Here is a 25,865-nt window from a genome sequence, read left to right as displayed (position 1 = left end):
GCAACTAGAATAGGCTCGGCTATTCTAAGGATGGCATGTGAAATGCAACAACTCGATACACGTATTCAACTTGGAATTTGAAATACTATGTAGTTAGTATGATGTGCCGAGCTCGGTGCATGCAATACAAATGAATGATGCAAACATGTATAGCATAAGGATGCTAATTGAAGCGTGCCCTAGAACTAACCATCATAAGCGGTTAAGTAAAAGGGAGAAAGAAATGGTGGTTGGAAGGCATGCATCACACTCACGCACGTTTATTACACAATTGCGCCCTTTCGAGGGATTGAAAGAATAGTACAAACCGAATAAATAATTAACTACTCTAGCTAATTAATTAATACAGACCACTTAACTAGTTAAGCAAATTAACTAAGCTAATAAAGCGGTAAAACAGCCTTGGGAAGAGGGATAAATGCACACATGCTTGGCTCCGCCCGGAAATCCATCGCCATGCTCGTGCTGCCTCTGTTTGCACTGTTTTCCTCTTCTAAAGACTGTACAAGTTTCCAAATTGCTTCTGAAATACTCCCTGAGAGTTGTGGGAGGCCACCGACCAAGAGGGAGAACCACCGGCCATGGAATTATGGTCATCAACCAAAAATTAGATCACCGACTAGGTATTGATAGTCGGCCGGCACTGAAAGTTGCCGACCGGCCATTTCTTCCTGCAGAATACTGGTTTGCTGCAACAGAGGACATACAAGACGTGTCAATGCATTTCAAAGCAATGTTTGCACCCCCACCCTCCCAACCTTACACCCGTTTTTGCCAAATTATTTTAGATCCATTCTTCATTTTCTTTTACTTTTTTTATTATGTATTATATATACATATATATTATGTTATATTATTATATATAATTTTTTAGTAAATTTATTCGGTGTCGTGGTTTCACCCACGTACCATACTTTCGTATGTGTATATATATATATATATATATATATATATTAAATATTAAATATTTTATGTATTATTATCTTATATAAAGTTATTATTCCTCCGTTGAAAATCAACCCAGCCTTCCCACCATTAGTTGTTTTGTTTCTTTAGTTTTAGACCCGCTTTGATCAAATTATGTTACATATTTGGCCTCCTAAAATATATTTTACTAGTCCATGTATTTTGATATTTAATAATTTTACATATTTGTGTGTGTTTTTTGAGTATTTGTACATATATTTATGTTAATAATATCTTTTATATATTATTATATTGTAAAGTGCAAAGTAATTTTACTGTGCAGTGCACAGTAAAATCACTGCATACCTTTTGAAATCAGTTCCTTTCACCGTTTGTTATTTTGTCATTTTCGTGATTTTATTTTCTATAAAATGGGGTGCGAGAGAGATTGAAAGGAAAAAGGATCAAAAAGAAAAGAAAAGAAGAAAAATTAGTTTTTGAGAGAGGGAGAAAATAAAATATTTCTTAGATATTTTATTTTTCTAAACCAAACTTTTATTTCCATTTCATCAATACACCATTCAAAAACCAACCACTAAAGCTGTCATTCCGAATTTTTTACTGATAATGGATAACACATTCCATAACCTGAAGGGTAATCAAAAGAAAGTTTGCGAATCAGAAAATACATCATTTCCCCGAAAGGTGGATTTTCGCAAACTTTCATTTAATTTAAAATGTGATATAACTTGTTTAAATACTTCATTTACTTCTTTTCATAACTATTTTTATCGCTTTAACGAAAAGGCTACACCATCCACATATCTATTGTAATTTACTATCTTTTTATATAACTATTTTATTGCTTTAATAGGAAGGCTTCACCACCCACATATCTGCTGTAATTAACTGTTGTATCTAAACTGTTGTAATTTATTTATTGCTTTAAATAAAATGTTGTAATTTACTACTTATATATAAATTGTTGTAATTTTACCGCTTTAAATGGTCGGTCGAATCACCTAATTTGTGAAAGATGTGACCCCACCGGATGAATAGTGATCAACGGTGAATAGTAATTGCCGGTGGTGAATAGTAACCTCCAAAGGTGAATAGTAGCCCCGACAATGAATAGTACATTCGACAATAAATAGTAACTGCAAACGAAAAATGTCCGGTAAGATGAATAATGACCAAGAATGGTGAATAGTAATTGTCGTGGTAAATGGTACTAGCAGCGGTAAATAGTGCCCTGGGATGAATAGTGCTCTTGCAAAATAAGTTTCCCTAGATAGAACAGAGCAGTCTTCCTACGTCGAGCAGAATAGTTTTCGGTGGTCTTCGAAGCATATGAAGCTTTTGTTTTCTTTTTTTAGTATGAGGGAGTTGTGAGATTTTTATTTTATTGTAATATTCCCTCCTCTCTCTCATTTGATTTGTAATAATTTATTCAAAGTGTTGTAGTAATTTCCCGCCCCACTTCTTTCTATCTCGTTCTTTTACTTGCTTTCCTTATTTGTGGATATGCATCATGTTTTGTTTTTTTATTAATTTTTAGTATAGCCTTGCTGTGCATCTATATTTCATGCATCTTGATTCGGCTAATTTTGCATTTGTGAATTTAATCAATTCCTATGTGATTATGTGCACTACCTCATGTTCTTGCGATGATTCACATGTCATGTCTTAGAAACCGAATCTTTAGTTGCATCTCATATGCGAATTGCATTAGGATTTTGTATATAAGATCATGCATTTTTTCTAACTTTCTTTTGTAGTTGTTTGCGGGACGTCAGTAAATATGTAAATTTTTATGCTTTAGCATTTCGCTTGTGTGTGTCTTTCTTACTATGTTTAGCATCCTACCATGAGGCTATTTGCTTATTTGATATAACTGTATGAATGCCCGTGGATAGTGGTTGTGCCGCTTAATTTGGAATAATATTGATTTTCATTTTCATTGAGTTGTACATCTTCAAAACTCTTTCAAAACATATGAAATCGAATTGTTCTAAAATGAATGACATAGTCTATACTTGTATACTTTACATAATAGATTTTAGGATTTATTAAATAATCAGAATATGAATATATAAAGGAAATAAAACTCATAGCATTGTTTACTAGAGGCCGATCTTTTGTTCAGGTGAGCGAGAGTGCTCAATTAATGACCTTTCCCTCTTATAAGGTTTTGAGCCAAGCATCCTTGGTTACGATGAACAGTGGCCTTGGCACGAGTCACGGGTTTCCTAATTTTTCCAAAACATTAGGTAGCAACTCTAAGATCTGGTGATGTAGTCTATTTGTGGCAATAATTTTGTAATAAGACGGATTTTCTATAAATTTGCCAAATTTGGACTCTTATCTATGTTTTACATTGCACTCGTGGGACTAGATCAAAGAAATCGACGGTCCGAACTATTCAACGCATGCAGGTACCTCCCAAGCATGTTACAATAATATGTAAAATATTTTATGTCTATAGATTAGGTTGAAGTCCAGACTTTGAAGTCCACAAGGTGCCTATATAAAGGCCTTGAGAAAGAGCGAAAGGGGAGACAAATTACTTAGAGTATACATGAAACTAAGAAAAAAGTCTAGTTCCCAGGCCTTCTTAGAGCAAATAATACTCTAGCAATCTAACAGTCTACAGACACCCCTTCCTTGTAAATTTTTGTTCATTAAATAAAAGTTATTCATTTCTAGAAAAGAGTGTTACTATTGTATGTAAAGTTGTTGATGAGTCTAAAATCAAAACATCTTAATATTATAAATAAGTTTTTCTTTTTTATGATCTGTTACTAGATTGTAATGAAGTAATAATACTAATTGCAAACTGTCACCAAGGTCGTAATTTGTTACAAAATCTACTAAATACTGGTGTTGTTAAGGATATAGAATTTTCCAGAAAAAAAGTTGATAAGATATCTCAAGAAATCGTGTATTGTCAACAACAACTAGAGTTAGTGTCATAAAAAATAAATGAATAAAATTAATATTAATATTAAATTCCATGTCACTGCCACATCATCAAGGCTCACCATCAAGCCACATCATTTGAGCCATGTTGAGCCACTAAAAATTGGGACTACCTAGCATCACTTGAAAATGAGCACACTTTACTCAATTTATAGTAAAAGAAACTTGGGAAAAGAAAACAAATAAAAAAGGAATAAAATAAAATAAAACAAATAAAAAAAGAATAAAATAAAATAAAAGAAAGGCCATGGCATAGCCTATGTTTTCCATGAATCAAAGATCAAGAAGTATGGCAAAAGAATAGCGGTGACCGGGGGCCTTTTCTTTTTTTTTTTTTTTTTTTTTTTTTTTTTTTTGCTTAGTAAAGAAGAAAGATGATAAATGGGATAGAAAAATCTATTTTAAAAAAGAGATGAACCAAATATTAATAATAATGAGATGAAGATAAAAAAGATAAAATAAATATAAAGAAATAAGTTAGGTTCTGTTGAGATATGCTTCTCATATCAGATATATATCACAGATATACATCCATGATTCCATCCTTATCATTATTTGTATCTATCCTTATCTCATACCATGTATAAATAGAATAGAATAGTCATGGAATCAATGTAATACAAAAACTATTTTCATTTGAACTCAATCAAAATATTTACAGCAGGTGGTTCAAGGTAGTATCAGAGCCAATGGCCTCTGAAATTTCATCCTCCAGTATTGCCACCCCCTTAGCCAAAGCCCCTTCGCCCATCTCCCTTCCTCATGCTCATCACTTTATCTCTCTTAAACTCACATCCAAAAAATTTCTCTATTGGAAAATTCAACTTCTTCCTTACCTTCATGGCCAACAACTCTACTCATATATTGACGGTTCCTCCTCTTGTCCACCATCAACCGTTGTCATGGATGGTGTCTCCACTCCCAATCTCGCACATGCGACTTGGCAGTGTCAAGATCAACTCATCATGAGCCTTCTCATTGCCTCTCTCTCGGATGAAATATTCCATCTTGCCATCGGATGCTACTCTTCTCGTGATCTTTGGCTCACGCTTGAGCAATTCCTCGCCTCGCCTTCTCATACTCGACTTCTCCAACTCCGTTTAAGTCTTCAACAATTGAAACAGAATGATCGTCCAGCCACAACTTTTCTCCATGACGCCAAAACTATTGTCGATGAACTTGCTGATGCCGGCACTCCTATTTCGCCTTCCGAGTTCAACCTGTATGTCTATCAAGGCCTTCATCCTGATTTCAAGGATCTTGTCACAACCCTCATGCCTTGCCCAGACCCTATTTCATTCTTGGAACTCCACAGTCTCCTTTTAAGTCATGAGTTCCTTCGTCGCAACACGACTACCCCCGCTTCGACACTTGTTCCACAAGCCCACTTTGCTCAACCCATATCTCGTGGTTGTTCGCATGGTGGTTTTTCACGTGGCCGTCGTTGTGGTCATGGGTGCGATGGGCAAGAGCAAACTGCTCCCCACTTTGGCTCCTCTTCAGGTTCTAATGCGTTCTCTGCTGGTTTGGGCCTCCTCTCTACTCCATCTGCTGATCAACGTCTTCGCTGTCAAATTTGTAATTGGCCTAATCACATTGCTCCTCAATGCTGTCACTAGTTTGATCGCATGGTTGCTCTAAGTGCTCATTTCACCAGTTACGATTTTGGACCCATTTCCAGTACATATGGCGGCTTGAGTTCTCCTCCTTCCTCCCACCTTGATTGGTTTTCGGACACCAGTGCCACACACCATGTCACTCCTGATCTCGCTTCTCTATCTCACGTTGATGGCTACCATGGTACCTCTTATCTTCACGTTGGCAATGGTATGGACATTCCAATCTCCCATATTGGTTCCTCCACTCTTCATTCCCCTTCTCATTCATTTCGTCTTAATTCTATTCTTCATGTTCCTACTTTTTAAAAATCTTTACTTTATGTCCATCAATTTACTAAAGATAATAATGTGTTTTTTGAATTTTATACCACTTTTTTTTTTTTATTAAGGACCAACTCACCAAGAAAACTCTTCTTCACGGCAAGAATGAAGGTGGTCTCTATCGGCTTTCTCCAAACTCTACTACACCTACCGCAATTCTCTCCTCTAAAGTTGTGTCTTCTCTCTGTTGGCACCGTCACCTTGGTCATCTGCATGAGCGTGTTCTTCACTCCATCCATCGGCCAAAATATGAGGCCATCAGCCAAGGTAAACTGGTCATCGACCAAAAATAGGGCTCTCGGCCAAATGTTAGTTGCCGATCGGCACTGAACATGGTCGATCGACCATCTCTTCCTGTGAAAAGCTCCTGTTGCTGCAGCAGAGGACAAACAGAGCATGACAATACATTTACAAGATAATGTCTACACAAATACACCCCTTATCTTGTTTAATACTCAAAGGTGTGTAGTTCTTGACCCTCAGACCACCAATCATGCATTCCAATGCATGATGGCCAAAGGAGCCAAGTGTACAATTCAATATCAAATGAAATGCACAAAACACATAAGGAGCCCCAACCTCTATCATGCTTGATCAAGAGGCAAGGGATGCACACATAATGCAATGCAAACATGTACGCATGATGCAAACAACTCAAGCATGCAACAAGTATGCAACGAGATCATACAATTTATCTAATACACAATAGGCATACAACCTAAACATGTAAACATGCATAACATGCAACAACATGCAAAGTGAAGCAAGCATGCAACAACATCCAAGACAAGCATGCAACAACATGCAAAGATGGACTTAAACTAAAGTGGACAACTCTTAAACATGCCCAAATCAGTGGCCAAAGTGCAAAGAAATGATAGACAAAAGCACATGCAAACACGCACATGTAATGGCCTATCACCTAGGCATAAAAGGGAAACTTTCAACAGCACTTAAAAGGAGACAAATATGGGCATGTGACAAACATGGTAAGCTCTGAAATTATGTTAGGAAAGGTGTCAAACCAATCAATCAAAGCAAGCAAGTCATGCAAAAAGGCTTAAAGCTTGAAACTAGCCAAGGGACTCAAACCAAGGCTATGCAAAATCTGAAGCAAATGACAAGTATAATCCAAAACAGTCCTAGATCATGCCAAAATGAGCCTAAAACATGCAACGACCAAAGCCAAAATAAGCTAGAACAAAGGGCCAAAAGCATGAGGCATGCAAGGCCACAAAAGAGGTGTTACACTACACCTATCAAAACCAAACATGGCATGACTTAAGCAATGAAAAACAGAGTTATGGCATGGTAAAACAAGACCGAAAACCCACTTAGATGGCATCCTAAAGGCCTAAACATGATGGCACACACAATGACCCATTCATGAGGCATAAAACATCAACTCTTTAAAGCATTAAAGGAGGGATATGTGCAAGTGTGTAAGCATGAAACATGGACTGAAATAACATAACAAATGATGCCAAATCATTAAAATGAGCCAAGTAAAGCATGCTAGTGACTTGGACACTTAAGGCTAACAAGCTAGAATGCCTTATGGCTATACAAAGCATGGCATATATGGTCAAAACAACTCAAATCAGCACTTAAGCATGTTACAACAAGGCTAAAAGCTTCATGGAGTCGAGCCAAAATCATGCTAGAAACATGGCTTAAAGCATGATGCATGTTAAGGCAAATGAAAGGATTGCAAGGAAAGTACATAAAGCATACATGATATGTCCAAACCAAGTCAAAACAGTGTTATATCATGGCAAAACAAAGCCTAATACATACTGAAATGAAGCTAAAACAAGCCAAGCAAACATGCTACCAATATAAGCCATTTATACTGACATACAAGACAACAAGGAGAGGGGATGACCCTCTCCTATTTAAGACCTCAAACCCACCTTTCCACCACTGAAAATCCTTTGGATTTCAGTGGTAGAAAGGTCATGCAAAGCTAAGAACAAGGGTCAAAAGGGATGGCCTAAAACAAGCCCTAACAAGGCCTTGGAGGGGGTAAACAACCCCAAACCAAAAACAGACCTTAACCAAAGATTTAAAGCATCAAAAAATAGAACTTTTATCAGTTAAGAGATAAGCTTAAAACAATAAGCAAGAAGGGCTAAAAGCTTAAGCAAGAATGGGGTATTAAAAGCAAGAATGTTCACCCTTGTAGAACTTCTTCAAGAACAAAGCTCCAGCAGGTTTTTCGAGTTCAAACCAACCCAAGAACTCTGAAATCAACCTCAAGGGACCTCAGCTCCAAGAGGATGGTGTTCTAGTGTGTGTTTGTGTACAATAGTAAGACAATACTGCACTTTTGAGTACAAAACAAGGCTAAACAAAGAGAAATAAATACAAAAGTATATCTACCCCTCAAGACTCAATTTTTTGAACCCCTGAGGAGGGAGGAGATGGTTCTCTCTTATAGAGAACCAAAAGCAAAGCTTCTTGAGGATGCTAAGCAAAGGGGCAAATCCCTCTATACACGTGTATGAAGGGGGTGAATTGTGCATGCCAGCTGTGACAGCTGGCATAAAATATCTACATAAAGCAGATGAACAGGGTTCGGCCAGAAAACATGGCCGATCAACCAACATAAGTGCCGGCCGACCAAATAATGTGTCGATCGGCCAACACTTTTGGCCGATGGCAAGAAAATAAGGCCGATGGCTTCAAGCCTTGGCCGATAGGTTGAGGGGATGGCAAACAAGCCACCCTCTTCCCTCAAAAGCAAAAACACAAGTGTTTGACCCACAACCAAGCACAAGACAGACAAGCTGAGAGATCTTGAGGCAAGGTGCGCGACCGAGGCCTCCGGGAACTCAAAACGAACACAGGCATGGATGATCATCGAGTGTTCAAACGATGACGTCCAAGTCTTGAGGACGGTCAAAAATTGGGGTGTCTACAGTTGCCCTTCTTTGACAGAACTTGAAAGTTATAAAGATGATGGCAGTGAATGTCAAAGCCTAAAGACGACCCATTTTTGACGAGGTCGAAGACTTAGACACGCATACAAGATAACAAAGATATGTGCCCGAAGGTAGGGGCAAGATGCAGGGAACATGCACGATGCCGAACATAACTTATGATCATGCAAAGGGAGCTGTAACGAAGCATAACATGCAGCGGTTTTAAGCAAGCAAATAAAAACCAAACTACATCACATGCAAAAAGGATGTAAGAGAATTATACAATTCTCGGTACGTCTCACGCGGAGAATATACAATACCGTCTGGTTCGTTTGGTTGAGCCAGTTTCAAATGAACCATACATACAATATCGTGCCTGCAAAAGAAAGAAACTTAACAGGTACAATATCGTTAGAAACATGCGTAGCAATGCAAGTGAGAAGTGCGTGACAATGCAAGTGAAGTGGTCCATGACAATGCAACCTAAGCATGCGAGACAACATAGGTGAGGTGGTGCAAGACAATGCAACCTAACGGTGACGCATAACAATGCGGAATGGATGCAAGACAATGCAACCTAAGTGTGACGCATAACAATGCGGAAGGAATGCAAGACAATGCAACCTAAGTGTGACGCATAACAATGCGGTATGGATGGAAGACAATGCAGCCTAAGTGTGACGCATACCAATGCGGTGAAAACAAGCATAACAATGCAAGTGGAGTGTACACAACAATGTAATGCACTAACAATTACAGGTAAGGTGCGCAAAACAGCGCGAGCAATGCACTAACAGGTGCAGGTGAGGTGCGCAAAATAGCGCGAATGCAATGAAATGCACTAACAAGTGCAAATGATGTGCGCAAAATAGTGCGATGTGCAAAATAGCACGAATGAAATGCAAAATGCAATGCACTAACAGGTGCATATGATGTGCGCAAAATAGCGCGATGCACAAAATAACGTGAATGAAATGCAATGCACTAACAGGTGCATATGAAGTGCGCAAAATAGCACGATGCAATGCAATACATTAACAGGTGCATATGATGTGCACAAAATAGCGTGAATGATGCAAAATGCAATGCAATGCACTAACAGGTGCATGATGATGTGCGCAAAATAGCGCGATGTGTAAAATGGCGTGAATGATGCAATGCATTGATAGGTGCATATGATGTGCGCAGAATAGCGCGATGCGTACAATAGCGCGAATGATGCAAAATGCAATGCACTAACTGGTGCATGATGATGTGCGCAAAATAGCGCGATGCGCAAAATAGTGCGACTGATGCAATGCACTGATAGGTGCATATGATGTGCGCAAAATAGCGCGATGCGTAAAATAGCGTGAATGATGCAATGCACTAACAGGTGCATGATGATGTGCGCAAAATAGTGCGATACACAAAATAGCGCGAATGAAATGCAATGCACTGACAGGTGTATATGATGTGCGCAAAATAGAGCGAATGACGCAAAATGCAATGCACTAACAGGTGCATAATGATGTGCGCAAAATAGCGCGATGCGCAAAATAGCACGAATGATGCAAAATGCAATGCACTAACAGGTGCATGATGATGTGCACAAAATAGCGCGAATGCAATGTAATGCACAAAACAGTGCGATAAAATTATAGTATAGTAGATATAAAAAAAAGGTGACATACTCCAACCATGCTGAAATCATGAGAGGAGGAAAAACAAACAATCAGGTCTGTATACAACACAACCTGAGTCAAATTCCAAACACGCTGAAATTGTGTGAGGAAAGGGACACTCAAACCACGCTAAAATCGCGAGAGGAGGTCCAAAAACAACCCTCCCAGGCACGTATCCAACGCAACCTGAGATAAACTCCAAACACGCTAAAATCGCGTAAGGAAAAGGACACTCAAACCACGCTGAAATCAACCTGAGATAAATTCCAAACACGCTGAAATCGCGTAAGGAAAAGGACACTCAAACCGCGCTGAAATCGTGAGAGGAGGTCCGAAAACAACTCGCCCAGACGCGTATACAACGCAACCTGAGATAAATTCCAAACACGCTAAAATTGTGTAAGGAAAAGGGCACTCAAACCACACTGAAATCGTAAGAGAAGGTCCGAAAACAACCCGCCCAAGCGCGTATACAACGCAACCTGAGATAAATTCCAAACATGCTGAAATCGCATAAGGAAAGGGACACTCAAACCACGCTGAAATCGTGAGAGGAGGTCCAAAAACAACCCGCCCAGGCGCGTATACAACGCAACCTGAGATAAATTCCAAACACGCTGGAATCATGTCAGGAAAAGGACACTCAAACCACGCTGAAATCGTGAGAGGAGGTCCAAAAACAACCGACCCAGGTGCGTATAGAACGCAACCTGAGATAAATTCCAAACACGCTGAAATCGTGTAAGGAAAAGGGATGCTCAAAACAAGCTGAAATCGTGAGAGGAGGTCCAAAAGCAACCCGCCCAGGCGCGTATACAACGCAACCTGAGATAAATTTCAAACACGCTAAAATCGTGTAAGGAAAAGGGACGGGAGAAACATAGGGACATATCCCTGTGTTCCGGAAAGAAGGAAAACCTCTCAGCGTATCACATGCAAGAGAGGGAAGAGGAAACCTCTCAGCGTGTCACACGCAAGAGAGGAAAGGTATCAGTCAAACTGAACCGGAACTTGCCTAAATGAACCGTACATACAATATCGTGCGTGAAAGGGAAAGAAACCAGACAGATAAAAATGCAACACAATGCATGATGTTTAAGGAATGCAATAAACAAACAAAGCGGCACTTCAGCAAGCACCTCACATGGTGAGTGGCGATAAACCGCTTTACTTGGATGGGGATCCCCTCCTCGTGTTCCTCGAACACTTACCTTCAACTCACAGTACAAAGGCGTTAAAATGCTGACAAGGAGTGACATCGGCTGGGGAAACCACGGATGCCGCTTTTCTTCTTGATCATACTCACAACTTTTCCTATTCTTCAATGGGGTGACAGACTAGGTTGGATTAGTATCCAGATTCAAGATGCATACCCGCTACCTCGACCTATGGGGCTTCTATACAGATTTCAAGCTGGGGATACACCCTTGGGTATTTAAACCAAACTTTAGTCTCGGAAATTCCAAACCTTTGTGTTCTAGGCAACAACCATTCGAACTCTAGTTTCCACCATCGCAATTGATCTCCTAGGAACTCATTGCAAACATAGCCAAGATGCCTCTGGTAGGAATTGGTACTCAGGGAAGGCACTTCTAATCGTGATTCTGATACTGAAACGGTCAACACAGTATTTGATGCACTTTGAACACACAGTTTGTATGGCCCACTGCTCATTCTGAACACACAGCCCATAACACAGCACTCTGATTCTCTGGACACACAGCCCATTCTAAACACTGCTCATTCTGAACACACGGCCCATAACACAGCACTCTGTTTCTTTGAACACATAGCCCATTCTGAACACTGCTCATTCTGAACACACAGCCCATAACACAATACTGTGTTTATTCAGCATATAGCTCATACAGCACACTGCTCACTCTGAACACACAGCTCATAACACAATGCTCGGTTCACTTTGAACACACGGGATGGAAAGACGGAACTTGTAGGAGTCGAAACAAATTCAGATGCTCTGAATTTTTCCTCTTTTCTTTTGCTTTGCAACCTGGAACCTATAGATTCAGATAGGTCCTGATTCTACTGCTCTGAGATGACCTGGGTTGAACCTTGCAGTTTTATGAAAGAACGAATTATGTTTTTGCACAAATGTGGAGAACGGCATAGCACTCTGAGCACAAAACGATTCATTTTTGAAATTGTAATGAGAAAAGGGTCCTCAACCGGGTATTGAGCCTACAGCTGACCACAGTCAACATGACTCAACAAAGACAAACAAAAGGTAAACAACCTAAACACATCGAGTAACACTCGAAACGACTCAAAACAAGAATCAAGATAAACAAAACAACAAACACGACACTCAGACGTATTACAAAGGCGAGAGACCTCTCAGTTCGCAAGGAGCTAGTTTCTTCGGGTATTGGTTCCCACCCATTCTCATTTGTGATTCTCACATCACTCGGCCCTCAGGCTTTGTTTTTCTGAAAACGCCCTTTTCCTCACTTTTTCCCTCAACGCACATCTCTCTGTTCTTCAATCTCTGATTTTTTTGTACCTCGCCTGGGTGGTTGATGGATAAATAAGAGGTTGTGGGGCTCGTGCCCCTAGCATTCTGCTAGATTCTTCTTCTTCTGCTCACAACAGTGAACTTTTCTACAGAGGGGTTGCACTAGAACTGGGTGTGTGGCAAATTCGCAACTGGCATCGGTTGACGATGCCCTGCTGGGGAGTTTGGACGTGATTAGATGTGTCCAGACATGGGAGTGGAATATCTTGATCCATTCTAGTTCGTGCTTTGCACTTGGCTCGATACCTTACTGCTTGGAGGATGAGAGAGCTTTCAGCCATTTACTGACAGCTTCAATGGTGCCCTTTCTGGCAAGTAGAGTGCCCTCTTCTTGGCAAGTATGGTGCCCTTTTTGGCAAGTTTGTTGCACATTGGGAAAAGACAGAACACCTGACTCAACTGTGCCCCCTAGGTCATCATTTTGGCCATTTTTTGTTTTGGCTTTCTACTAAAACAATTTTAATCAATATGAGAGTTAGATTAACATACTTGTTCAACTTTTTGATTTGAAATCATGCAAGTTAGGCTGTGAGCTCTGAAAATTTTCCTTTTTTGGGTCCAAGAAATGGTCCAGTTTTGGAAAAGTGGAATAATTTTCGAGAAAATTAGTCAACCTTAGTAAAAATTCTCAAAAACTATTTTTGCAAATGGCCACTGCTCAACGAGCACGGAACCTACTCTCGAGATGCACAACTTCAGATTCATAACAATGGAAAACTACCCCTTATCTGAAGGACACTGCGCGGCAACGAAAAGTTGCCCCTTGTTTGAATAGCACCGCAGCACATTATAGGGCAATTGAGCGTTGCCCCTTGTCTGAATGTCACCGCAGCGCATTGTAGTCAATCCTCAGAGTGACGAACACAACCAAACTCTCTCGGATATAGAGAAGGCAAAGATGATCAAAACCATTACATAGACACAATCAATTTGGAAGTGTTTATGGCTGGACTTCAGAATGAAGTTGTCTATGTATCCCAAATATGGGAATCAAGCCTTACGTAGTTCAGGTTAAGGTACACTCGTGTATTAACCCTCACCTTTTATGCTCTAACTTTTGCCTAGGCTGCCCTTTGCGGGTTTTCAACCTTGCTAGCTTTGTTTTTCTTTTCTTTTCATTTCTTTTCATTTCTTTTTTTTGTTCTTTTTCTTGTTTTTCAAACTTTGCATTTTTTTTTCTTTTCTTTTCTCTTTTTTTCTTGTTCTAACATTTGCCTGGGCCGCCCTTCCGGGTTTTCGGCCCAGCGAGCCTCTCAAGGGTAAAAGTGTAGCTAGTTCATGTCAAATGGTTTTAAGATCTCGAAGCCATCTGAATCCAGGAGAATGACTGATGTTCGCTGATGATGTAGGAGTCCATCCAATGGGGGTTGAATTGCCCCTAGTGTTGTGGATAGGAACTCGGCTGTCCTTCAGCAATACTTTCTTCTTTCCTCTTCTTCTGGGATTCAGCCTTCTTGCCGATCTTCGTTAGCTTGAGAAATGATCCATCTTTGGTCTTCAAGAACATCTGATATTTTTGTTTGTGCCCCTAGTTCAATGGTTGCTTCTTAGCCAGCTTTGCAAGCTTCCTTTGATCACATCTGATCTTCTTGATCTAACTTTCTTGCCCCTAGTTCATGGGCTGCTTCTGATCTGGCCACATTGGCCTCACATTGTGTTTGACCTTTGAACATTATGAATCCAAGTTCAAGGTTTGAAAGCAAAGGGATTGAGTCTTGAGGATGAGAGCGATCCTAAGCTACACAATCTCAAGAGCGATTCCACACAGGTCTTCGCAGGACGGCGCAAAACATTTTTTGAAATCTTTTAAGAAAGTAACTAATCGCTCGCGCTGAAGACAATGCAGAACCAATCTGGATCAAGCTAGGATCCTTCTCAGTACTCACGTTAACAAACATGATCTCATTCATTAAGGGCTTAGCACGCCTCTCTTTCTCTCAATTGATCAAATTTTTGCAAATCCCGAGGAATTCCTTCCTCTTTATTTTCATTACAATGTTCAAAAAGGTTTTGAAAAACTTAGGTCAATGTAATGACTTCAAGGCACAGAAAAGACACAATTTTTAGTCAAATACTGCCATCTTATTCAGAACTTCTAGCACAACTGACGCAAAGGCAAAACAGACACAAAAGGGTGAAAATCACTACTGTTTCATTCAAACTTTTGGCATAATTGGCGCAAGGCAGAAGCAAACACAAGAGTGCAAAAATTACTGTTGTTTCATTCAGATCTTCTAGTGTAACTGGCTGCAAGACAAACAGACTCAAAAGAAAGCAAAAAGACAAATACAAAACAAAATAGTGATATCCGAAGTAACACCCCCGGAATCACCTAACTTCTATGCAATAGGACTGACTCGATACAACAAGACAGACCCAACTGACATAGTACAAAAAGACTGACTATATACAAGACAACAAAACTGACTGAATACCCAAGTTAGAAAGTACAAAAACTAGCATTCGCAAATGCTCAAAATAGTGTGTGCCAGACGCCACATATGGAGTAAACTGAGCATAGCCCGTAGGTGGTTCATCCTCTGATCACATCACATTATCCTCCAGATTCACTAATCCAGTGATGATAGACTTTGCTGAGCTTGGTGGGAGGACGACCCTGTTGTCAAACAAGTCCTGTACTTTGTTGTGAAGACGGAAGCAATTGTCGGTGCTATGACCAGTTTGTTGATGGTACACACAGTACTGGGTAGCGTCATGACTAGATGGAAGACGACTAGGGAGAGGCCGAGGCTGAGGCTCGAGGGGTTTGAGATGCCCCTTTTCAGCAAGGATTTGAAGAGCCTTGGACAAAGGCATGTAGAGGGCATGGAAGACCCTACGACCTCGAGGTAGATACTTCGAGGTTTGTAGACTTTTGCTGGACGCACTAGCAAAGGGGTCGGCAGGCGCTGATTTGGTTTTCTGATCTTTTCCGGATACAGAATTAGGGTTAGAAGGAATGGCTCTGGCATGATTGTCTTTCTCTCAATTTTTTCCTTGACTTGAACCGCCCTTGTTCTGAGTAATGAAAGTATCCTCCATAGTTTTTGTAGCAACTGCGAGCACTTACTGTTTGTTTAGTCCCCTGGCTTTCAAAGCCTTAATAGCCTGCAGAAGTTGTTCGTAGGGATCAATGTTCGCCTTCGCCTTGTTCTTGCCACTTGCCTCAGCTTGGTCGAAGGTTTGGGTTGCCACCTCAGTGCGAAGCCCGGTTGTTACTGACATGTCATTGTCGAAACTTGGGATGGCTTCAGGTTGGCTGAGCTCAATTACAATCCGCCCCAATAGTGGAGGCTCTTCTGGCATGAAGTTCCCGGCATGTGACATGGTGGATGGCGGAGCCGACATTCCGAAAGCTAGATCAGCCACAGCTCTCTGAAGATCGCCAATCATTCCCATTAGCTCAAAAGTGGTGGGCTCACGGGTTTGGAATAATTGGGGTTCCCAGATTGGATGTACGGCAGGTGACCTAGGTGGGTGTTGTACTTCAACATCGGTCTCACCCTGCATGGCAATTCCTTGGTGTAATGCTGCTGTCATGACCATAATTTCTTCTGAATTCTGTGTCATCATGAGTCTGCTGAACTGAACAGAGGTGATGTGACTGATGACTAACGGATCAGAGGAACCGGTGAACCTCAACTGGCCTTTCTCTGCCTTGCCTCAGCGAAGGGAAAATACTGGCTGCTCTGAACTGAATCTCTGACCTGACAAAGTCTATCCGCACAAATCCAATGTACCCAGGGGATATCGGAGCCTTTTGAAGCTACGGTTCCAAGACTACCTAGCAAAAGAGAAAACAGGCAGTATCTCAGCCCAATTTCACCAGAACAAATGTAAGTGCAGCTGTATGACTATGCTCTCTACTGAATTTTGCCCAAAATTCTATATGTAAACTGATGCCCTCAGGTAAAACTGATTTCCGTACACACTGATGCCCTCAAGCCTGATACTCAGACCTGCAAACTGATACACGACCTGTAGAGGCACACTCTAACAGCACATAACAAGCAAGTGAGAGCCAAAACACCCCTACGTTGGGGTAGGGTTTCCCTATCCTATTTTGTCAGGAGCTAGGGTTTCACTACGCACGCAGCGGTTTCAAACAACCTATGATCAGGTAGCAACCTGTCCTAGTTTTGGAATAGTCACTATGGATTCCGAATATGCACTAGATCGAATGGTCAAAGAGAGTGCCTCGGTGAAAACCGAGGTTTGTGTTCCCATCATGGCAGAGCTCACAATCGGTCAGCCTTATGGCACGCTTCTCGAAGCGAGCCTCTAGCAAATCGTTTAGGAATAGCATACGGCAAACACGGTGTCCTAAGCGCACCGATGCAAATGCAATGCAAAGAAACACATAAGTGTAATCAAAACAAGATATCATGAGTTCAAGTCAAGTTCTCTAACTCTCCAACGGAGTCGCCAGAAGCTGTAGACGCGCCCTTGGGCTTTGCTACTACAATTCGAACTCAAATGTCACGATTCTGAATCTAATCCCACAAAGTGCAATGCGAGACCGATAAATCACCAAAGAGTCCAAATCTGGCAAATCGTTTTGGAAAACTGATTTTTAAGAAAGAAGTGCCAAACATGGACTGCTTTGCCAGATACAGAGTCGCCACCTAAATATTTTGTTTTGGTGGAATTTAGGAAACCCTGACTCGTGTCGAAAGCCACTTGTCCGTCATCACCAAAGTTGCCTTGGGTCAGGAACTTGGGTGTGAGAGGGGAAGGTCATCTATGAGCACCCCCGCTCGCCCGATTAAAGATCGGCCTTTACTAGGCATGATATCTTGTTTTTCAAAGCACATGAGTTCTTATTCCGGTTAATTAGCTAGAATTACTATGTGATACACACAAGTATAGACTAGATCGCCTAATTTGGAACAAAGCATCGCATATCCGTTTGTTTGGAAATGGTTTGAAGTTTCCTACTCGCATGTAGGCTAAAACACGGATTTCAATAAATCGTTCCAGTTCAAGTAATCCAACCTTCACCCACAGGCATTCAGGCAGTTATATCACATAAGCAATTAGCCTTATGGCAAGCATGTTGTCGTGTTAACACTCGCACACATGCAAGATGCTAAAGCATAAACACTTACAGTGTACTCCGAGCCAAAACAAGAAACTAGTTAGAAATCATGCATGATCCTAGTTCATGTTAAAATGGTTAATGCATCGCATGCAAAGTGCAACTAGAATAGGCTTGGCTAATCTAAAATGGCATATAAGATACAACAATTCGATACATGTGTTCAACTTGGAATTGAAATACAATGTAGTTAGTATGATGTGCCGAGCCCAATGCATGCAATACAAATGGATGGATGCAAACATGCATAGCATAAGGATGCTAAATGAAATATGCCCTAGAACTAACCATCGTAAGCGGTTAAGTAAAAGGGAGAAAGAAATGGAGGTTGGAAGACATGCATCACACACACGCATGCTTGTTACATCAATTGCGCCCTCTCAACAGAGGGACCAAAAGAATAATATAAATTAATCTAATTAACTAACTAGCAAGCTAATTAATTAATTACAGAACTAAATCGAAATAAATAACTATTCTAAGTTATTATTGAAACACTGAAATGGCCTCAAGACGAGGGATAAATGCATGCTCAGACGGCTTCGCTTGGAAATCCATTGCCATGCTTCATGTTGCCTCTGTTTGCACTGCTCTGTACCTCTGAAAATTGGGCCAATTTCTGTGACACTTCTGAACCACCTTGTGGGCATGTTGAGAGGCCATCGGCCAAAATATGAGGCCATCGGCCAAGGTAAACTGGTCATCGACCAAAAATAGGGCTCTCGGCCAAATGTTTGTTGCCGATCGGTACTGAACATGGTCGATCAACCATCTCTTCCTGTGAAAAGCTCCTGTTGCTGCAGCAGAGGACAAACAAAGCATGGCAATACATTTACAAGACAATGTCTGTACAACTACACTCCTTATCATGTTTAAGACTCAAAGGTGTGTAGTTCTCGACCCACGGACCACTAATCACGCATTCCAAAGCATGATGGCCAAAGGAGCCAAGTGTGCAATTCAATATCAAATGAAATGCACAAAACAAATAAGGAGCCCCAACCTCTATCATGCTTGATCAAGAGGCAAGGGATGCACACATAATGCAATGCAAACATGCAAGCATGATGCAAACAACTCGAGCATGCAACAAGTATGCAACAAGATCATATAATACATCTAATACGCAATAGGCATACAAGCTAAACATGTAAACATGCATAGCATACAACAACATACAAAATGAAGCAAGCATGCAACAACATGCAAAATGAAGCAAGCATGCAACAACATGCAAGACAAGCATGCAACAACATGCAAAGATGGACTTAAACTAAAGTGGACAGCTCTTAAATATACCCAAATCAGTGGCCAAAGTGCCAAGAAATGATAGACAAAAGCACATGCAAACACGCACATGTAATGGCCTATCACCTAGGCATAAAAGGGCAACTTTCAAGAGCACTTAAAAGGAGACAAATATCGGCATGTGACAAACATGGTAAGCTCTAAAATTATGTTAGGAAAGGTGTCAAACCAATCAAAAAAGCAAGCAAGTCATGCAAAAAGGCTTAAAGCTTGAAACTAGCCAAGGGACTCAAACCAAGGCTATGCAAAATCTGAAGCAAATGACAAGTATAATCCAAAACAGTCATAGATCATGCCAAAATGAACCTAAAACATGCAAGGACCAAAGCCAAAATAAACTAGAACAAAGGGCCAAAAGCATGAGGCATGCAAGGCCACAAAAGAGGTGTTACACTACACCTATCAAAACCAAACATGGCATGACTTAAGCAATGAAAAACATAGTAATGCCATGGTAAAACAAGACCAAAAACCCACTTAGATGGCATCCTAAAGGCCTAAACATGATGGCACACACAATGACCCATTCATGAGGCATAAAACATCAACTCTTTAAATCATTAAAGGAGTGATATGTGCAAGTGTGTAAGCATGAAACATGGACTAAAATAACATAATAAATGATGCCAAATCATTGAAATGAGCCAAGTAAAGCATGCTAGTGCCTTGGACACTTAAGGCTAACAAGCTAGAATGCCTTATGGCTATACAAAGCATGGGATATATGGTAAAAACAACTTAAATCAGAGCTTAAGCATGTTACAACAAGGCTAAAAGCTTCATGGAGTCGAGCCAAAATCATGCTAGAAACATGGCTTAAAGCATGATGCATGTTAAGGCAAATGAAAGGATTGCAAGGCAAGTACATGAAGCATGCATGATATGTCCAAACCAAGTCAAAATAGTGTAATATCATGGCAAAACAAAGCCTAATATATACTGAAATGAAGCTAAAACAGGCCAAGCAAACATGCTACCAATATAAGCCATTTATACTAGCATACAAGATAACAAGGAGAGGGGATGACCCTCCCCTATTTAAGACCTCAAAACCACCTTTCCAGGACTGAAAATCCTTTGGATTTTAGTGGTAGAAAGGTCATGCAAAGCTAAGAACAAGGGTCAAAAGGGATGGCCTAAAACAAGACCTAACAAGGCCTTGGAGGGGGTAAACAACCCCAAACCAAAAAGAGACCTTAACCAAAGATTTAAAGCATAAAAAAATAGAACTTTTATCAGTTAAGAACTAAGCTTAAAACAATAAGCAAGAAGGGCTAAAAGCATAAGCAAGAATGGGGTATTAAAAGCAAGAATGCTCACCATTATAGAACCTCTTCAAGAACAAAGCTCCAGTAGGTTTTCTGAGTTTAAACCAACCCAAGAACTCTGAAATCAACCTCAAGGGACCTCAGCTCCAAGAGGATGGTGTTCTAGTGTGTGTTTGTGTATAATAGTAAGACAATACTACACTTTTGAGTACAAAACAAGGCTAAACAAAGAAGAATAGATACAAAAGTATATCTATCCCTCAAGACTTAATTTTCTGAACCCTTGAGGAGGGAGGAGATGGTTCTCTCTTATAGAGAACCAAAAGCAAAACTTCTTGAGGAAGCTAAGCAAAGGGGCAAATTCCTCCATACACATTATAGAGGGGGTGAATTGTGCATGCCACAACTGGCATAAAATATCTGCATAAAGCAGATGAACAGGGTTCAGCCAGAAAACATCGCTGATTGACTAACATAAGTGTCGGCCGACCAAATAATGTGCCGATCGGCCAACACTTTTGGCCGATGGCAAGAAAACAAGGCCGATGGCTACAAGCCTTGGCCGATGGGTTGAGGGGATGGAAAACAAGCCACCCTCTTCCCTCAAAAGCAAAAAACACAAGTGTTTGGTCCACAACCAAACACAAGACAAACAAGTTGAGAGATCTTGAGGCAAGGCATGCAACCGAGGCCTCCAAGAACTTAAAACGAACACAGGCATGAATGATCATCGAGTGTTCAAATGATGATGTCCAAGTCTTGAGGACGGTCAAAAATGGGGTGTCTACACCCGTTCAAACCTTTTGCTGCTACCACCAAGCTCACTTCAGCAACTGGCACTCCTATGAAGGACCCTTCCCGTTATCATATGGTGGTCGGATCCTTGCAATATCTTACTCTTACTCGCCCGGACATTTCCTTCTCCGTCAACCGAGTGTGCCAATTTATACACTCTCCCACCGAAAACCATTGACGGGTTGTGAAACGGATCCTTTGGTACCTCAAAGATGCCTCTCATTATGGTCTCTTACTTCAACACACTTCTTCTACCCGTCTTCACATATTTTCTTATGCCAATTGGGCTGGTTTTATTGATGATCGCAAGTCCACTAGTGGTTATGTAGTCTATCTTGGTGCTAATCTAATTTGATGGTCTTCTCGCAAGCAACGGACAGTGGCATGATCCTCTACCGAGTCTGAATATAAAGCTTTAGCTGATGCTTCTGCTGAAATTTCTTGGCTATAATCTTTACTCACTGAACTTAGCATTCGGTTATCCCCTCCCCCAATTCTCTAGTGTGATAATCTTGGCACCACCTACTTGTCTGCCAATCTGGTCTTCCATGCACGGACCAAATATGTTGAAATTGATTTTCGTTTTGTCCGGGACAAGGTTGCTCGTAAGGATCTCCAACTTCAATTTATCTCTACCAAAGATCAGATCGCCGATATTTTTACTAAAGGGTTACCTTCCCAATCCTTTCATTTTTTTTGGGACAAGCTGCAAATTCGCTCATTGGAATGTTTCGCTTAAGGGGGGCTGTTGAGATATGCTTCCCATATCAAATATATATCACAGATATACATCCATGATTCTATCCTTATCATTATTAGTATCTATGCTTATCTCATACCATGTATAAATAGAATAGAATAGTCATGGAAACAATGTAATACAAAAATATGGTTCTCATCTAAAAATTTCACTACCAAACTATTATAATAAACCACCAATATCTTTTATTAAAATAATTAATACTTTAAAAATATGAAATTTGATAATTTGGTATTAGAGATGAAAGAGAAGGATGAGAAAATGAGCACACTTTGCTCAAATTGTAGTAAAAGAAGGCAAAGCAAAACAACAACAACAACAACAACAACAACAACAACAAAAAATAAAAATAAAAGGACGAAACGTGGGCTTGCTGCCTACTGCCCATTGCCATGACCATACCCCCACCCTTCTCCCATCTCCCTGTTTTTATTTCTTTTTCCTTTGCCCCCAAATTTCCTTGGTTTAAATTGAGCAAAGTTTGCTCATTCTTTCATCCCTTCTATGCTTCGGTCTTCTCTCCGCCTCTCTCCGTTTCATCTCTCTCTCTCTCTCTCTCATATTTGTATTCTTTCTCACTTATATTCTTATAATAGAAACTTTGAGTTTAGTTTAGAAATATTTAAAGTGAGAATTAGTAATTTTACAAAAGAGAAAAGTTACAGATTTTGTCAAATATTATATACCTTTTATCACAAATTTTAATCCTCCATTTTTTGATGTCTATCGAGCAATGTCAAATGATTAAAGTGTTGGTTACGTAGGAGATTATTTTAAGATAATTAGGTCGTATACAATATGTGTCCTTTAAATATCTTTGTAAATAATTATTTTAATTACCTTCAATTTGTAAGCCTCTTAATTATTGTGATCATTTGATAAATTCTGTAAAATGATTTTATGTTAATACGTTTGATTATTTTGGTCTTTTAATAAAATTTTGTAGAGTTATTTTGTATGGACAATGTTGATTTGTCTGACTAAATGACATGAAAATACTTGGTATATGGATCGAATCAACCCTGCCAATAACTTCCACCAATATGCCCCGATAAGCGATTGTACTTAAGTGAGGTGGGTGAAACTAGTCACTAGTCATGTATCGAGTAGGACTAGGTATTTGATCCTAGATAAGTTATCATATGTTAAGTTGATTTGTTTATGCAATTTGGTAAGTTGCTTGATTATCGACTCGAATCGTTTGTGCAATGTTATAAATTATTGGATCCCTATTAATTTATTCTATATCTGAGCCTTGTTATTCTTGTCATATTGTATACTTCCGGAGTTAATTTATTTTTTAGGTGCAGAGCAAATTCTGTGGCGATTAGGGTTGGAGCATTTAAAGGATTTCTTGAGTTAGAGATTTTGAGGTGTACCACTTTGATAACATTTTCGGAGATAATTGCATAAATTATTTTTGGAGACAAATTTGTTCATTTGATGTTATTAGTTTTGTGAAATTATAAATTTGAGGTTTATTTAATTTATTGCCGACCCAAAAGTTGGGGGCGTTACATGCAAGATCTTCTAGATTTTTATAAGGCTTTGCAAACTTGCCAATAGGGCTTTTAAGCTTGCAGGAATGTTTGGTGATTGTTGATTGGCCTTCTCTACGGTTAGAAGAATTTAATTCCACAATATATGAGGTAATTCCTCAAAGTTCAAGCTCCAAATGGCACTTCTTTATTTTTTACGCCAAATTGCCATTTTTGGTACAAATAGAATGATAAACAATGTTCCAAATCATACCTCATAGAGAGTGATAAACAATAATGTTCAATACTTCCTCATAAAGAGTTATAAACACCATTCCAAAAATTACTCATAAGTGGTGATAAACAATTTTTCAATAAGTTCTCATAAATAGTGATAAACAATGTTTTTCATGACACTAATATGTATTTCAATAATAATCGCAACAACAATGATATTGTTCGAGATTTCTAACAAAACCCTAAATTCTCCAAAACTATGAAATTTTCTACCGAAGTGTTCCAAACTTTAATTAAAACCATAGCATGCTCTATTATGCTCTTAAGCACAAAACTACACAATACATATGAGAAACGTGCCAATTAAAACAAAAATCTAATCCTAACACGGAAAAGTACAATGTATAAGAATGGAATGAACTAAAAGATATAATAACATATAGATGAGAAGAGAATCTTCTACCTAAAAAATGAGAGAAATTGAAAAACCAAAATCACCAAACCTGCCAAAACAAAAACCTCCACTAGTAGGATTGATGTACTTGACGAGCTTGACAACTTTCCTTCACAAACCAAATGTAAAAATCAAACTTAAAATAACTCTGATCTTGAGTTAAAAACTTGAATGTAGAGAGATGGGAGTAGAGAGAAGGGAGAGAGATATTGACATAGAGATAGAAAGCAAGAGTGCAAGAAAGTGTATGGGGATAGAGTAGAGTGTGTGGACGACAAAAGGTGAATGTGGTGGAGGTGGCGGGGAAGGATAAAACAAGTAGTGGCAGATGGTGAAGATAAAGGGGTTGCAAAATATAAGAGATACTCATAAAAATTAGTTTTATTCTTAAAAAGAGAAAATCATATGAACGTGATTTTTTTTTTATTTATTTCATTTTATTCGCTTGGTTAATTATTAATTTATTTCTTTTCATCTACATTGAGCCTAACTATATTGCTTTTAATCTCTACATTTTCAATTAAAGACTTAAATAACATTTTGGTAGCGTTTGGTAACTTTTACGTTTTTTGTTTATTTTTACAAAAATTTTATAAACTGATTTTTGTTTATTTTTAGAAAAACATAAATTATAAACACGTTTGGTTTGAACAAAATATTTAAAAAAATTTAAAAACATAAACTAAAAAATATGTTTGTTCAGGCCTAAATATTTATATTTATTTTTATTATTTATGACAATGGGATCACATACATTATAATTAGAAAAAAATTAATTAAAAATAATTGCAAAAAAAAATTAATTGAAAAAAAAATTATTTGAAAAAAAATAAAAATTAAAAAATTAATTGAAAAAAATAATTATTTGAAAAAAAAAATTAATCGAAAAAAACAATTGAAAAAAAAATTATTTGAAACAAAAAATTGAAAACTGAAAACGTAAACTCATTTTTTGAGTTTACGTTTTTTTTCTCAAATTTATAAACTGAGACAATCATTTATAAATCAAAAAAAAAATTATCAAACAAGTTTTTATAACAGTTTTTTAAAATTTTGTAAAAATAAACTAAAAGCTTAAAACAGAATGGTTACCAAACAGATCCTTTTTGTTTAAGTAATTTTACCAATTTCAGTCGTCTATCTCAACTTAGCCATGTAGTTTTTTTTTAAATATATTTTCTATTTATTTTAAAATTTAAAATTTATATATTTAATATTAGCCACATTTAAAAATATGCACAATATTTTTTTAACCATACTAACTTTATAAAAATTAAATTTATGTATTAAAACTTATATATTTTAAAATAAAATGAAATCAAAATAAAAAGAAAAAGAGAAGAAATAAAAAGAGGGAGAGAGAAAAAAGAAACAAGAGCAAGCTTCATTTTATCCTTATGATTTGGTCCATGTGCAGTTTACACCTTTAATGTTTAGAAATTACCAGATAAAATTCCCACGTAATTTATGAACTGAAGTGTACCGTTAAACATTCTGTCTAATTTAATAGTAAATGTGAAA

General features: G+C 38.8%; 1 long non-coding RNA gene across 1 annotated transcript; it reads right to left on the bottom strand.

Moving 5' to 3' along the window:
• Positions 1-227: 227 nt before the first annotated feature.
• On the bottom strand, positions 228-24,687 carry LOC114271405 (uncharacterized). The gene is made up of 3 exons (XR_003632326.2): positions 24,394-24,687; positions 1,904-2,063; positions 228-689 (listed from the first exon to the last, which is right to left on the bottom strand). It is a non-coding gene; the product is annotated as an uncharacterized LOC114271405 (long non-coding RNA).
• Positions 24,688-25,865: the final 1,178 nt, after the last annotated feature.

This window comes from Camellia sinensis, chromosome 11 (genome assembly GCF_055761805.1).
Source record: "Camellia sinensis isolate YWXY chromosome 11, ASM5576180v1, whole genome shotgun sequence".
NCBI lineage: Eukaryota > Viridiplantae > Streptophyta > Magnoliopsida > Ericales > Theaceae > Camellia > Camellia sinensis.
This window is presented reverse-complemented; position numbering and strand designations above follow the sequence as displayed.